This window comes from Fukomys damarensis, unplaced genomic scaffold (genome assembly GCF_012274545.1).
Source record: "Fukomys damarensis isolate Sample0158 unplaced genomic scaffold, DMR_v1.0_HiC HiC_scaffold_3, whole genome shotgun sequence".
Taxonomy (NCBI): domain Eukaryota; kingdom Metazoa; phylum Chordata; class Mammalia; order Rodentia; family Bathyergidae; genus Fukomys; species Fukomys damarensis.
Genome location: NW_022900915.1, coordinates 45938002 through 45943385, shown reverse-complemented (window position 1 = coordinate 45943385; position 5384 = coordinate 45938002). Strand labels below are relative to the sequence as shown.

Here is a 5384-nt window from a genome sequence, read left to right as displayed (position 1 = left end):
TTAGCTAAAATCTTTTAGCTAGATTCTTCCAAATTAATTTTGGCTATAAGGAATATAGTTGGCACAATGCCATTTATCTCCTTCATAGTCCCAGAAAAAAATTTAAAATGTAGAAAGTTTGATTTCTCCTCCACGGGTATTTCGTTGTGCAACTGAGATATAGAGAAGTAAATGGTACTTTTTATATTCATTTCCAGTTATTTAAGATTACTAAGATTATCTGTCTGTATTCCTGAATATAGTATTTTTTATTTCATGAACATGAACCAAAGTAGCTTGACTGAGGGGTTGAACACCTTTGGCATGTACGATCGATAATGGGCCAAATATTTAAATTAAAATATTGTTCATTTTGTTAAATTATAAGAATTTCAATTATATGCAATATGACTTAAAATATGACTTTTTATTATTACCCTTTAATTTCTCAAACATGAAATTATTTCAAACTTTAACATACTTTTAGGAGGGCCAAGGATTTAGCTCAGTGGTTCTGCTGCCTGCCTTGCAAGTGCAAGGACCTGAGTTCAATCCCCAATACCAAAACAAACAAGCAAACAAAAAACTTGTAGGCATATTGTACAGAACTCACAAATAACCTTTACCCCGATTCCCGATCTTTGAATACTTCTCCATAGTTCAAACGTGAAACCTAAGGAGCATTTTCCCTTCCAGTGAGTGTGAAGCTGATGAGCACAAGCAGAAGATGAAAGGATGGAGAAAGGTTGGTGACCCCACTAGGCGAGCACCCTGTGACCTGCACGATGAGCCTCTCCTCCGGGACAGGGTTAGGGGTCTTCCAGGGACACCGCTCAGACAGGAGGCGGGCAGACACATTCTGCGCATGCTCCATCGTGGTTGGCTGTGAAGGTCGGGCTGGTGGACTGGAAGACTTCTCAGGACTCAGCTGCAAAAAGAAGAGTAAAATGATACACTGAAGGAGCATTAATGTAAGAGTGTGCCCCTAAAGGTGTCAGTGTCTGCTAGTGACTGGCAAAATCGGAAAGGAGAAAATTGAATATAACCTTTGAATATAACAATTTTATCTACTTTTCTCCAAATTCTTTTTCCTCTTCATTTGCACCACTAATGTAGTTTACTTATAACATCCCCCCTTCCAGAAGAGCATGCAGTCTAGGATCACCCACAGTGCTTATTCACCGTGGTCTTTTCATTTTCTGTATTCTAAAACAGTGCTTCATTATTTTTTTCACATTCATAATTTTGACTTTTAAAAATGTATAGGATAATTATTTAGGAAAATGCGTTCTCATGTGGGTCTGTGTGCTCTTCCCTGATAATTGCACTTAACTTAGCATCCCTGTTCCATGGGCTATGTGACCCTCATGCAAGAAGGCACATGCTGATCCTGTCCTTGTTTCAGTCAGTGGATGAGAAGCTACAGTACTTAGGTTCTGTGTCAGTGTTTTTTATGAGAAGGGATGGTTAGATGCAGTTGTGTGTGTCAGCTTTCTTGGTGAACATCATTGGCTGGTAGAAAAAGATGAATTCATAATTGGTATTTGGAAACAAATATATGAATTTCAGACCATTGCTCACATCCTCGTTGCTGGGATGAGACAGAGGACACCCACAGATTAGGAGGAGCAGTTTATTTCTGTTCTCTTTTCAGTAGGTCAGCTTTGAGGCCCAAAGGGATTGATTTGGGTGAGAGCCTGCATGAAGAAAAGCGGCTCACATCATGGTGGCCAGCAAAGCAAAGAGCCCAGGGAGAGCCACAGAGAGAGAAATCTCCACAGGCCACAACTTCAGCTGCAACCCCAGTAAAACATCTCTTTCAACCGTACCTCAACTTGTAACAGCAAATGAAGTCTAGCACCCCATAGTCCAATCACTTCCAAAAGTCTCACCAATGAACCCAGGAGACTTTTGAGAAACATCATAGATCTAACCATATCACTCTCTTCTGGCCCCTTGGGTTGAAATTTCATCAGTTCTCTATCTTTGGAGTAGAATTTATATTGTGAGATTTTTTTGGTGATTTCTGACATCAAGCACACCCTCCCTGGGCTATTTTGTAATCCTGAATTTTCCATCTTTCCACACTGGAACCCTGGGAATTCAGCAATATCAAAATACTATTCATTTACACATTCCTAAAGTATGCTTAACAGAAGTTTCAAATGGCTACAGTGACAGCACTGCCAAGTGAGCCTGCATAAAATATTTGCTTTGTTTTTTTTCTGCATGAAGTGTTGAAGGCAAGTGTGGCACTTTTTCCCCTTTAGATGAGGGTGTGGATCTATTCACTAAGAGCACAAAGCAGTTAGACCTGGAGAACCAGGGAGTGAATGTGCTCATCTTAAAGGGTCCACAAACTCTTCAGGCAGGTGCGGCTACCTAGGAAGGAGCACGAAGGACCCCAGTCTTTGGCCTTCATGGACTCTGCAGGGCTGCAGGACTGGGACCCACAGGGACAAGCCTCACAGTCCCTACTGCACACTCAACCTAGGGCATCACAGGATTTCTGCATTGGTCTGGGCTGGAGACACCTTTAGATGTTCACAGAAACACCTCTCACCTTGAGGAGAAGAAAGGCTGCCTAGGAAAGTAAATCAAGGTTGCTGCATTGAGGAAATGGACAGTGAGGCTCTAAGGACTGAGGACCTGAGGGAGAGAGCAAGACCTAGCCCCTCTGTGATGTGCCGGGGTGAGCTGGGGCTGACGGATGCACTACCTCTCATCTGGGTATCCTGGTCTCCATAACTGTCTGGGTCTCAATGTGGACAGAATCCTCCCAGAATATGGCTCCCATTGTCTGCATTCATCACAAGTTTTGCTATTTAATGCACAATGGCACTGTATATTTAAAATTCAAATTGTCAAAATGGCTTGAGTAGTTGTCGGTGATCTGTGATATACTAAATCAGTGCACTGTAGTTAAAAATGTAGATGCTACAATGACATCTATAACAAGGAATTCAATATTCTATGAAATGGGGAGCAATTCTAATGTCTTGTGCAAGGGAAGTGAATAATTAATTGTTATATCCCTTCATAAATATAAGTATTTCTGTTTTTATTTTTGTTTTATTCCACTCATATATTTCCTTCTAATGAATGGACTAGATTTCCAAAGTTGTGGGATATTCTGTCTCAGAGAGATTTTTATTTAGGTTCCCCTTCAAACAGCAGAGCCTACTGATGGCCCAGTTAATGCCTGGGTTACACAATGCACAGGCAGCCAGTAGATGTTTCACCCAAAATACACTAATTCAGTTAATACAGATGTATGAAAAGGTGCACCCTATACCATATTCGTTATTATTACACAGCCAATCATACAAATCTTAATGTGAAAAAATTATCAAAAGTAATTTCACATCTTTTTGAACAGATGTAGAGTTTATTTTGTCTTTCAGAGTAAATTTAAAATGCATCACAGTAGAGTGTTATAGCCATCATTGTTTTATACTTCATTTTACTACAAAGTTGAATATTTTGGTATTTTTAATGTTTCCATCTAATGACGCTAATCTATGCATGTCTCAAGAATGGAGAGACACAGAATGGGTGATATGCTGGGAGTGCGTTAGTGTTTCTCTGTCTTAGTGCCTGTTTGCAGTGCCTGATGACTACATTCACAGTGAGCAATGGAAGATTACATAACACATCTCAACTCTTTCTACTCTCATACATACCTCCATCTCTTTGTCTCCTTCCCTTTTACAAAAGATTTCTCTATTTCCTGCCATCTCTTATTTGATCTTTATTTTACTTTCAATGGCTTATGGAAGAGAAACTAAGTGATTTTTTAAGCTTGTGTGTCATATTTACTTCAGTTAACATCATGGTCTCCAGCTGCACCCACTTTCCTACCAAAGGCCTGGAGTTTGTCCTACCTTGAGGATAGTAAAGCAGTGCTCTGTTGTGTCTAAACAGCTCATGCTCTTTGTCCATTCATCTGTTGATGGACATAGTGGCCACCCACAACAGTGAGCAACAAAGAACTGTGGTGCTACACAAGTGGGGGTGATTGGATCCCTGTAATGTGATGTTTTTAACTCACCATTGTTATTGTAGACTCAACAGGTGCCTCAAGAATTTATAATATGAAGAATCACACACTTCTGAGGGAGTTATTGTTCCTGAGACTGATGGACAACAAGGTGCTCCTGGGACTACAGGCTGCCCTCTTTCCCCTTGTCTACCTGGTGGTCACGCTGGAGAATCTGATCATCCTCCTCATCCTCACAGTTTTCCGTCACCAGCTATGCACCCCCATGTATTTCTTCCTCAGGCATTTGTCCTTCTTGGACCTGTGCCTCATTTGCACCACAATCCCCAGATCCATTCTCAACTCTCACCCTCACTGATGTCATCTCCTTCTGTACTACGTGTGTTACATCTTCTGGTGATCCTGTTGTCATGATGAGAGGTGGGAATCCTCACTGCCATGTCCTACGATTGCCATGTCACCATCTGTCACCCTCTGCACCATGAGGCTGTCATGAGCAAAGGGTGCTGTGTCCCATTGATGGCTGTGTCCTGGCTCAGTGGAGGGACTCTGGGAATCTTGTACTCAGCTGGGACATTCTCCCTGGAGTTCTGTAGCTCCAACAAATTCACCAGTTTTTCTGGGACGTTCCTGCCCTTCTCACACTCAGTTGCTCTAAGAAGCATGCTGCTATTAATGTCAGTGTGGGCCTCGGGGTTCTCTATGGGTTCTCATGTTTGGTTTGCATCATGGCTTCCTATGTGTTCATTTTCTCTACCCTGCTGAGGATCCCATCCAACCAGAACCTGTCCAAAGCCTTCTCCACCTGTGTACCCCACCTGATGGTTTTGCACACCTTTCTCCTCACAGGTGATGCTGTTTGTGTCTGCCACCAATGCACTTCCTCGTCTGGACTTGCTGTGCTCTGCATTCTGCACTGTGGCACCCCCAGCCTTGAACCCCATGTTCCACTGTTTAAGGAATAGTGACACTCAATCAGCTCTATGTAATGTTCTGGGGAAGCTCAGAAGGGGACCATAGGAAGATACTAAATTTGAAGGAGTCAGATACATCCCTACCAAAAATTTTCTCCTAACTAGCTGTTCAGTGTGATTTCTCTCTAGAGGTCATTAGATCCTGGATTCCTTCTTTGGTGATCTCAGGTTCTCAATTTCGGTACAAAGTGAAACATTTTTTATACTCCTTCACTTTACAGCTTTTGCTTTACAGAAATTATGAAGTTTTTTTCATTGTTTTTTCAATGAGTTTTGCTTTGTTCATGAAGTTCCCTATACATGAGAATTCCGTGATGTTCTCATTCCTACTAAGCATTCATCTTTCTGTCTTTCTCTGTATTTTGTCAGTGTTATGTTTGTCTAGATTTTTCATTGTGTTTCCCAGGTTTTGACAATTAGGTTTTATTATA

The 5384-nt window shown here is 41.5% G+C and overlaps 1 pseudogene; it reads left to right on the top strand.

The window, feature by feature from the left end:
* The first annotated feature begins 4073 nt into the window (after positions 1–4073).
* On the top strand, positions 4074–4999 carry LOC109117773 (annotated as a pseudogene).
* Positions 5000–5384: the final 385 nt, after the last annotated feature.